At 36.6% G+C, this 11,121-nt stretch overlaps 1 protein-coding gene across 3 annotated transcripts in view; it reads right to left on the reverse strand.

The window, feature by feature from the left end:
* The window catches only part of Nol4 (nucleolar protein 4), a 255,998-nt gene extending 245,845 nt beyond the window's left edge, over positions 1–10,153 (reverse strand). For all 3 annotated transcript variants that reach the window (XM_029472170.1, XM_029472171.1, XM_029472168.1), the window contains exon 1: positions 10,119–10,153. The gene's annotated coding sequence lies outside the window, so the exon portion shown is untranslated. The remainder of the gene's footprint in view (positions 1–10,118) is intronic.
* Positions 10,154–11,121: the final 968 nt, after the last annotated feature.

Here is an 11,121-nt window from a genome sequence, read left to right on the forward strand (position 1 = left end):
CTTGACCTTTTTCCCTTACTGGTTTAATAGTCTATCTTTATTTAGTGCATTTGTTGTTCTGATTATTATGTGTCGGGAGGAATTTCTTTTCTGGTCCAATCTATTTGGAGTTCTGTAGGCTTCTTGTACGTTCATGGGCATCTCTTTCTTTAGATTTGGGAAGTTTTCTTCTATAATTTTTTGAAGATATTTGCTGGCCCTTTATGTTGAAAATCTTCATTCTCATCAACTTCTATTTTCCATAGGTTTGGCCTTCTCATTGTGTCCTGTATTTCCTGGATGTTTTGAGTTAGGATCTTTTTGCATTTTGCATTGTCTTTAATTGTTGTGCCGATGTTCTCTATGGAATCTTCTGCACCTGAGGTTCTCTCTTCCATCTCTTTATTCTGTTGCTGAATATGGTTCCATATTTCTTTCCTAGGGTTTCTATCTCCAGTGTTGCCTCAGTTTGGGTTTTCTTTATTCTGTCCACTTCCCTTTTTAGGTCTAGTATGATTTTGTTCATTTCCATCACCTGTTTGGATGTGTTTTCCTCTTTTCCTTTAAGGACATGTAACTCTTTAGCAGTGTTCTCCTGTATTTCTTTAAGTGAGTAATTAAAGTCCTTCTTGATGTCCTCTACCATCATCATGAGATATGCCTTTAAATCCGGGTCTATCTTTTTCGGTGTGTTGGAGTACCCAGGACTGGCTGAGGTGGGAGTGCTGGGTTCTTATGATGGTGAGTGGTCTTGGTTTCTGTTAGTAAGATTCTTATGTCTGCCTTTTCCCATCTGGTAATCTCTGGAGTCAGTTGTTATAGTTGTCTCTGATTAGAGCTTGTTCCTTTTGTGATTCTGTTAGCCTCTACCAGCAGACCTGGGAGACTAGCTCTCTCCTGAGTTTCAGTGGTTAGAGCATTCTTTGCAGGCAAGATTCCTCTTGCAGAGAAGGTGCACAGATATATGTTGATTGGACTTGCCTCATGGCAGAAGATGAAGGCCTGAAACAGGGCCTGTCCCAGAAGCTGTTAGCTTCTGTAGTCCACACTCTCACTTGTGCAGACTAGTCTTAGTGGGATCTGGGAAGGAAGATGGCTCCCGCGGATGCTCCGGCAAAACCCTCCTGGGCTGGGTGGACACCTCTCCTCTGGCAGGAAAGGTGCCCAGATGTCTGGAGCCCGAAATGAGGCCTGCCTTAGAAGCTCTGTGGCTCCTGCCTGACCCAGAAGCTGTTAGCTTCTGTATTCCACACTCTCACCTGTGCAGACTCTGTCAGTGGCTTTTTTGTTTGTTTATTTCTTTTATTTTGTTTTGTTAGTTTACACACACCCTAGGTCTTTTTTTACACGTGTTGTGTTAGGCTGACTCAGTAAATTGTAGCTGTCACTAGACGGACATTCCTAACCTAACAAATGGATCTAACATTATATGCATGTGACTTTTAAATTTAAGTTTTTCCTAATATATAGAACAAAATGGGTAACACTGTAGAATGCATGCCTGTGTATATTGGTGTGTGTGTGTGTACATGTGTATACGTGTGTGTGTGTGCCTGTATGCATGCAGGTTGCTTAAATGCATACACAAATGCATGCAAAAGTCATAGCTGACTAAACTTACCTCACAAGTGGCACCATTATTTAATGTGTAAAACTGAAGTAAATCAGTCAATTCAAGGGATAGTCACAAATGTCCACATGCCACCTCCAATGTTAAATGGGAGAATGAAAGATTTCTGAGAATCACACAGGGAATAAATTCTGCCATATAAATTAAATTTTGGTTCATTTGTTTTCATATGGTACTCCAAAAATAGTATTCCACCCAATATTCACAGCAATTGGTTGTATCCAGGTCTTACCCCAATATTACTGTTTTATCTAAATATTCATATTATTTAATCAACAAGAAAAATCTCCATAGATATAGTTTCTCCTTTCTGCATTTATTAGGCATGCCATATGAGTCAGGTGCTTTGCTAAGCTATGTTTTACAGAAGTATCAGGGAAATATGGGTTCTCCACTTTAGTCACTTATAAAATTAAACAAAATAGATTCACAGAATTTCCTGTTATCTATCTATAATTAAACAGTATTTACCTATAAACTATCCAAGCAACTATGAATCTATGCTTCATATAACTGCTTTATTGTATATGTAATGGTGTAGGTTAATTTGGAATAGTATTGTTTTTTCCTACCTCAGATATTAAGAATGGTGGTTTATTAAGTATTGGAATTGCCAATAATGAGTGGAATGAAAATGAACTCTTCATAAATAAAGCAAGCAGGACATTCGGTTGTTACATTAGCTTGTGCTGAGTCTCTTCACAAGTCAAAGTATGTGGCCTACAGATATGAACTTAGTTGATATTCATAGACCATCTCCTGAGTTCCTTTTTACTTCAGCAGCAAACTATTCTTCTAGTGGATTTATGGCAAAAATGAAAAAAATCAAAATAGCAAGAAAAATGAGCTCTTTCTCTTGCTCTCTCTCTCTCTCTCTCTCTCTCTCTCACACACACACACACACACACACACACACACAAATACACAAACACACACACATTATATTTTATTATTGTGTCACATCTACAAAGAAGCTTTTCTGAGGAATGTACTTAATTTTTCTATTTTTTTAATTAAATTTATTATTTATCCCCTTTACAACCCAATAGCTTTTCTGCTTCTCCCAGTAACCCCTCAAGCAGGTCCTCCCTCCGTTCCCCCTTCCCTCTCTCTCTTTCTAAGCTGTGTTTACTCCTTTCAGAAGAGGAAGACCACCCCCTCTGGGTGTCAACACTCCCTCACATCAAGTCACTGTGAGACTAGGCACATCCTCTTCCACTGCAGAGAGACAAGGTTATCCATTTAGGGGAATGGGATCCACAGGCAGGAAGACAACAACAGTCCTAGAGACAGCCCTGATCCAGTTGTTTGGTGGATCTGCAATGAAGACCAAGCTGCTCAACTGTTACATATTTGCAGGGGGACCTAGGTCCATCCCATGCTTGCTCTTTGGTTGGTGGTTCAGTCTCTGGAAGAATACAGGTTACTTGACTGTGTTGGTCTTCCTATAGAGTCCCTGTCCACTTTGGTTCTCTCAGTCTTTCTCCCAACTCTTCCATAAGACTCCCAAGCACAATCTAATGTTTTGGTGTGAGCCTCCATATCTCTTTCCGTTGGCTGCTAGGTGGAGCCTCCCAGACAACAGTTATGCTAGGTTCTATGCATGTCTTTTGGGTCTGGTTTACCTCACTCAGGATGATGTTTTCTAATTCCATCAATTTTCCTGTGAAATTCATTATATCCTTGCTTTTAATGGTTGAGTAGTATTCTATTTTTAAATACATATTTTCCATATCCATTCTTCAGTTGAGAGACATCTAGGTTGTCTGCAGGTTCTAGCCTTTACAAATGAAGCTGCTATGAATATATAACTCAGGTTTATCACCCTGAACAAATTCAAATCCAGATGAATCAAAGACATCTACATAAAGCCAAACACACATAAAGACAAACCAAATAAGGCCAAGAATTGATACATGGGACCTCATGAAACTGAAAAGCTTCTATAAATCAAAGGACACTTTCAACAGGACAAAACTACAGCCTACAGATTACAAAAAGATCTTCACTAACCCTACATCTGACAGAGGACTAATATCCAAAATATATAAAGAATTCAAGAAGCTAGATACCAGCAATCCAAATAACCCAATTTAAAATGGAGTACAGAGCTAAACAGAGAATTCTCAACAGGAATCTCGAATTGCCAAGAAGCCCCTAAAAATGGCTCGATGTGCTTAGTTATCAGGGAACTGCAAATCAAAACAACTCCGAGATTCCACCTTACACCCATCAGAATGGCTAAGAGCAAAATCACAAATGACAGTACATGCTGACTAGGTTGTGGAAAAAGGGGACACTCCTCCACTGCTGGTGGAAAAGCAAACTGCACAGCCACTCTGGAAATCAATTGGCAGCTTCTCAGAAGATTGGGAATAGTTCAACTCAAAACCAGGCTATACTACTCCTGGGCATATACCCCAAAGATGCTCCACCATCCACAAGGATGCTTGCTTTTTTTCCCTGTTTTTAATCTAATGATTTATCTGAAAACAATGTGTCCAAGCCCCTTTAAAAGGTTTCTTCAAAGAATGAAATTCTTCTGTTTTTAGGAAATAGGGATGTTTGAAAGAGAACATCAAGCCTTTCTAATTTTCTCATAGAGATAGAGTTCTCCACATGAATCAAAGGCCACCTTACAAAATTTCAAGAGGACATGCACTCCCAGTGTGGTCAGCAGCTTCATCCAAGCCTTGTCTCATATTCCTTTGCTAAGCCTGTTCTTAACTGAAACATGTCTAGAGGCCTAATTTACTCTCACTAGAACATCAGGTTTTTATATAAGCATGGGGGGGGGTCAATGTTTCGACTCAAAATTAAGCTCTAAATTCTAAACTTGGGGTGCTGTGATAAGAAAGGAAAATGTGCTTAGGATGCATAATGGTTAACTTCAGTTGACAACTTGAGGGTTTCTAGAATCTCCTGGGACAGGGGATTCTGGGAATGAATAACTTGCCATCTATGGGTGGCACAATTCTCTAGACTGGGGTTCTGGACTGTATAAAAAAGATAAATTGGGTTAAGCCCAGCATTGACAGATACAAGCTTCTGCACTGCATGGGATAGGAGCAGTTCCTTCAGGTCCCCATGCCTTACGTTCCATTCTAAGATGGACTCTATCCTTGACCTGTATGCTGGATTAAATCTTTCTCCTTTGAGCTGTTCTTTTGCAAACTTATCAGAGCAACAGGGAAAGAAGCTAATACAAGAACAAAACTTTCCTGGCACTAATCCCATAAGTGTATAGATCATGTCTTATTTTATCAGTGCAATATGGAAATAACCTTGCTCTACTGTGCTTTAGAATATAGGAACAGAAAAAGTCCAACACTTAAACTCACCACATCTTACATGCTTACAGCAGAGATGCAAAGAATAATAAATGAAAAAGCAATGGAGTCTATAGGGTGGTCATGATTTTAACTTCAAAGAAAGCTACCACTGAAGTGCTCTGACATGTTGCTCTGAAACCTAAAGAAACTTATATGCACACCCATAATCCAGTATAGTCCAAAAAAAATCTGTTAGAAAAAAGTGGGGTAAAATGGAGAGTTTGTGGACATAGGGATGTTTAGGTCTTTTTTATTTTGATAACTATTTAAAAATCACACAACTGTGAAAGCACACCATATACCCATTTTATCATCATCATCGCCATCATCATCACCGTCGCCATTCCTACAGAACTCTAGATAACAATACAGCAAAGTTCATCTACCTCTGAGTAATGCTTGCCAGTCAATCTGCTTTGATGAAAGCCAGGGCATTCCGTGTGCTCTGCAGTGGCTTGTGTGCACCTGCTGGCTTTACTTTGGTGAATATTTCCATTTTTGTTCCCAAGGACTGCAATGACCTCATATACTACTATCATTTTGTAAACCATTTGAATAATAAGTGGGATAAAGCCTTTGCTATTTTACTCAGGACTCAGCAGCTTCTTAAGCCAAAATGATTTTGAATACATTATTAGGGCTTATTATGTTTTAGCTTAGTTTAGCTTTTCCATACCAAGAAGGCTATAAGCTTGCCATTCATCATGATTTTACAAGAACTCTGAGAGTTTTAAAAATAAACTAGTAGAATTAAATACAGGTTAAAATATCCTTTTTAAAGGCAGAGCCATAGAATCAACAAATATTTATCAAAAGAATGGGAAAGAAACTGATATGAAAAAAAGCTTGAAAGATGTGTGCTTTGGACACTATACAATAAATGTTTCCCCTACCAGTTATCAGGAAAGGAATGAAGTCCTACATGAATATGCTATTTTTAGAGGGTTATCCATACTCACTAACATGCACAAAACTCAAGTCTCAGTGAATCAAAGACCTAAACATAGTGGGCACACTAAATCTAATAAAAGAGAAAGTGAGGTATTGTCTTGAACGTATTGGCACAGGAGACAAATTCCTGAATAGAACACCAATGGCTCAAGCAATAAGATCAACACTTGATAAATAGGGCTAAAAAGCTTCTGTAAGGCAAAGGACACCATCAATAGGACAAAATGTCAAACTACAGAATGGGAAAAGATCTTCACCAACGCTACATCTGACAGAAGACTAATAAAAGATTATAAAGAACTCAAGAAACTAGACATCAACAAACCAAACAGCCCAATTAAAATTGGGGTAGAGCTAAACAGAGAATTCTCAGCAGAGTAATTTTTAATGGCTGAGAAGCACTTAAAGAAATGTTCAGCTTCCTTAGTGATCAGGAAAATACAAATCAAAATGACTCTGCAATTCCATCTCATACCAGTCAGAATGGCTAAGATCAAAAACTCAGGTGACAGCAGATGCTGGCGAGGATGTGAAACACATGGAACACTCCTCCAATGCTGATGGCATAGCAAACTAATTAGCCACTTTAGAAATCAATTTGGAAATAGTTCTACTCTAAAACTCAGCTATACAACTCCTGGGCATATATCCAAAAGATACCCCAGTCTACCACAAGGACACTTGCTCAACTATGTTCATAGTAGCTTTATTCGTAATACCCAGAAACTAGAAATAGATGTCCGAGATGTCCTTCAAGGAAAGAATGGATTTTTTTAAAATGTGATATATACCATCCTGGACCCAGACAGACACACATTATGTGCTTTCTTACAAGTGGATATTAGCCAAAGAGTACAGGATGATCAGGCTTCTTTAATCCTCAAGCCCAAAGAAGCTAAATAAGAAGAGCCCAAGGGAGGATGCTTAAAGGGGATATAAAATAGATATCAGAGGTGGATGGAGAAAGGGAACTGGGTAAGTGATGGGGTAAGGAGGGGAACCAGGATGGGAATCAGGAGTGGGAAGGCTGGACAGGAGAGGGCTGGGAGAGGGGAAGGTGGAGGCATCTCTGGGACTAGCGAGAGACCTGGCACAAGGGAGGCTCCTGGAAATCTATGGGGGCACCTCTAGGTGGATTCTCTAAAATGAGATCTTCCATTCCCATTGATAGCAAATCTTTAAAGAGCAGGTTTTATGACTGATGATGGAGGGGAAAACTTTGTTTTTCTGGAAGTGTATCTGCTGTTGAGGTATATGTGCTGCTGTGAACAAACTCCCTTGCAAGCTCTTATTAACAAGCCTAATGAAACTCATTCAGTCATCAAAGAAAAGGATAGGAAAGTAAAAGTGGGAATCACAGGAAAGAAGTAGGAGACAAGAGAGGATAATGGGTGAGAAAATATTATTGAAATATATTATGTGAATTCATGAAAATGTTATAATGAATTTCACTATCAGGTATAACTAAGATATAGTAAGAAAATATATCAAAAGTAAAAGGCCGGTTTTAATGTTTTTCAGAAGATTAAGTTAAGTTCCTAGGAAAAATTAATAATCAAAAACTAATTTTTGAAATACTAAGATTTGCTATCTTAAGGCAAACTTCAGAACCAGCAAATCGGGGACTGAAAGTCCCATAACCCCCTTGTGTTTGCAGAGCTGAGTAAGACCACCTGTCTTGGACACACCCTTCGAGTCAGATCCCAAGGACTGATTGGGTAGAAGAAAAAGAATAGCACTCAGAACAAAGTCATCATGTGTCAAGCTATTTATACATGTGCTTCTTTTACCACACTATACACATCACTACCTCTTCTCAAAAGCAGGAAAAAATGTAATTAATTGCCTACAGCAACACAGATAGCAAATAAATGCTAACCCTGAGTTTTAGAACTATGTCTGTCTGGATTCCAGCTTTTCTTTTCTCTTTTACTGTAACATAATCTCTGTACCATGACATAAATAAATGTCATTACTGGTGTGTGTGTGTGTGTGTGTGTGTGTGTGTGCTTATGAATATATATATGTATGTATATGTATATATATATATATGTATATATAAATATATATATATATATATATATATATATATATCATACTACTAATTAGCTAGCTTGTGATGAAGTGAGAGTGGCTGAAGTGACACAAAGTACCTGGGGACAGTGATGTGTCACTGTGGAATCATCTAGGTCAAAGATAAATACAATTAAGGACTGGACAGCAGGAGAGTATTCTAAGTTATATATGTAAACTCTTACTGTATCATTAATTTTGAATGACTATTCATTCCATATGACTAAAAGGTATTCCTGCATTCAAAAATTCATACAAACTTGTGTTTTAAGCTCAAGCATAAATGCTACTTAAATGGTCCATTATGTTAATGTAGATAATTATAAGTTGACTATAGTCAAATGTGTTACAGGATACACATCAAATGCCATAGTAATTATTAATATATAAGCTTATTTAAGTATAACAACATCCTATAAAACAATGAATAACTGCTTAAATAATTATGAAGACCTTAGATATTCCAAAAATGTGTCATTTTTGTGGATTTTCAGAACTCGTGAGTTACACTATATGCCTTCCAAATTTTCTTTAGCCAAATTAGATTGAAATAAACTGCAATTGGTATAGTGCCTAGATATTTCAAGGAATGATTTACTGCAGATAAAAAACCAAATAGCATTCAACAGTTAATTCAATATTAAAAGACCACCATCTCCTACAGAGTTGAAACATAGAAGGAATATTTGCAAAAGGCAAAGTATATAAAATGACCACTAAACCTATTGATAATATTGTTAAAACATGGTATGCTTTTATGATTAGTTGTACAAGGATGGTTTCTTGGCCATGTAGAAAGGGGAGAAAAGAGTCAATAAGCATAACTATGCATGCTCTATGCACTAATATGTTAGAAGTAAGAAAAGGCTGAAGCCTGCTTGGATTCCTTATCATTGCAACAGATTTCAAGCTCATGCAGCCAGTGGATCTGCTGAGCACAAAGTTCTGGCCCAGCAGCCTCTGACTCTCCCAAAACTGTCATTCTGGTCCAATTGCACTTCAGCTTTATGCTCCACTAATTTCACATTTATATTAATTTTATCATTACAGTCCACTCATTGTATAGTCATTTGCACAGTTTCACTGGCTCTGTAGAATTTTTTTTTCCTTTATTGAATTACAGCTACAGAAAATGGAAATTTTCCTAATTAAAATTCATTTGAGAGGGATCACTAGGAAGAGCTTAAGTTAAGAACTTTCCTGATGTTAGGACATGAAAATAAAGCTTTTATATGGAAATAAAAATTAAACCTGAAGAATCAGAGGATCATCTAATGAGGCATTCTTGAGAGGAATCAGGTATCTCAATGCTGTCTGGGGTTTCAAGACTTTTTCCCCAACCCCACAATGCAGAAAATGTTTCATGAAATATTGATACTAAATTGTGCTTGTTAGAAACACAGTTACCAACCCACTGTAAATGTTTAGTATGAGTAATAGCCATAAATTAGATTATTCCCAGTCACTTAACATGAGGCAAAAGCTTGGATCATGCTTCCACTTGAATTTGAGGTCACTTGATAAATTCATTTTAAAAGCTAAGTTATTTCAAATTGCTTTTGGTACCTAAGGTGAATGGCTGTGACTACCAACAATGAAGGGACTTTACCCTCATTTTTTATTTTATTTTGAGTTATTAGTTTCATTTAATACAATTGCATTTGTATATTCCTGCTACATAAAATCCTATCAAGTTCACAAAGGTAGTTCATGAAAATGCATTATGCCCAAGAGTACATAGTTAGTGATATTAGTAGATCAATATATAATTTTTGTATTACTATCCAGAGGAACAATCCTGGTTTAGCAGACAGAGGAATAAGTATGTTCAGTGATATTAGTCTACATAAAATCTCTCAAGACACTTGGTCACTTTCGTTAGTCATGGTAAGAATGTCTCCTGGGGGGCATAGGTCAAAAGGAAGTTTTTGTGGCAGAATTATGTAAGGAAACTTACACTGGGACCTGCCCACAAACCATGCAATTTAGAAACAGCCAAGAAACAAAACCGCATAGAAAGAGGGATAAATAACATTGTATTAAGGGTTATTATGCAACTACAAAGACTTAATATGACCCTGGCAATAGAGCAAAAAATAGTTATGAAAAGAAGCTATTTCTTATGCTCAGAGCTAATTTTCAAACATATGTACCTGTATTTGAAACTTTGAGCATTTCACACATTTTTCTGTATCTGAAAAAAAAATGGATCCAGACTGATATTGTATATCAAGATAGCTGAAAACAGTTCATATAACGGTAGCCAAAAGCGAAGTTCAATAAGAATTCATAAAAAGAACATTATCCCCACTGCTGAGACAGCTCTTACAATGTACACTTTGCTTGTATTGGCAAAAGGTAATTACTCATCAATTTTGCTAGAACGGGTAAAATATCTATAGTAATATGGTTTTATAAAGTTTCAATTAAATAAAATGTAGATTAAATTGTATATATCAAAATGTAGGCTTAATTAATAACTTCAAAACTAAAATATAACTCAATTTTGACAATCTATATCCCACTCTCAAATAGTTAATTAAATATACTTTCCACATAATTTATAAAAAGTCATATACTTCAATTTTTAAATGTTCAAGGGAATGGTACTATGAAAATAACATATTTTAATATTCTGTTCATGAAAATTAAGACATAAAATAACATAAAATAATGTCTTTTTTTCTTATCAATGTTGCTATAAGATGGAATAGAAAATATATAAATCCATTAGTATGACTTGAGATGGAAGAAATTTGAATGATTTTAAAAATGTTCTTATCTCCCAGTACAAAATTAATATATTATGACACATTGAACATTTCAAATATGCCTTGCTCTTTATAGGTATCTAACTGGGAATATTATGTTTCATATATATACATACATATATATATTTAAAGAAATAATGTAAGAATTTTACAATCTGGTTTAAATTGTTTAAACTTAATGCAATAGAGCCTATGACTAAATAAGCCTACGGCTAAAACAGCCAATAATAAATTATGGCATAAGTACTTTCTCTGCCCTGATGTGATCAAGGCTGTACTGATTGTAAGGTACTACTAACTCTGCACTCATGTTAACATGCAAACATAGTAACAGGACTCAGAATGCATTCTCTCTCTCTCTCTCTCTCTCTCTCTCTCTCTCTCT

The sequence above is a fragment of the Mus caroli genome, chromosome 18 (genome assembly GCF_900094665.2).
Source record: "Mus caroli chromosome 18, CAROLI_EIJ_v1.1, whole genome shotgun sequence".
In the NCBI taxonomy this organism is placed as follows: domain Eukaryota; kingdom Metazoa; phylum Chordata; class Mammalia; order Rodentia; family Muridae; genus Mus; species Mus caroli.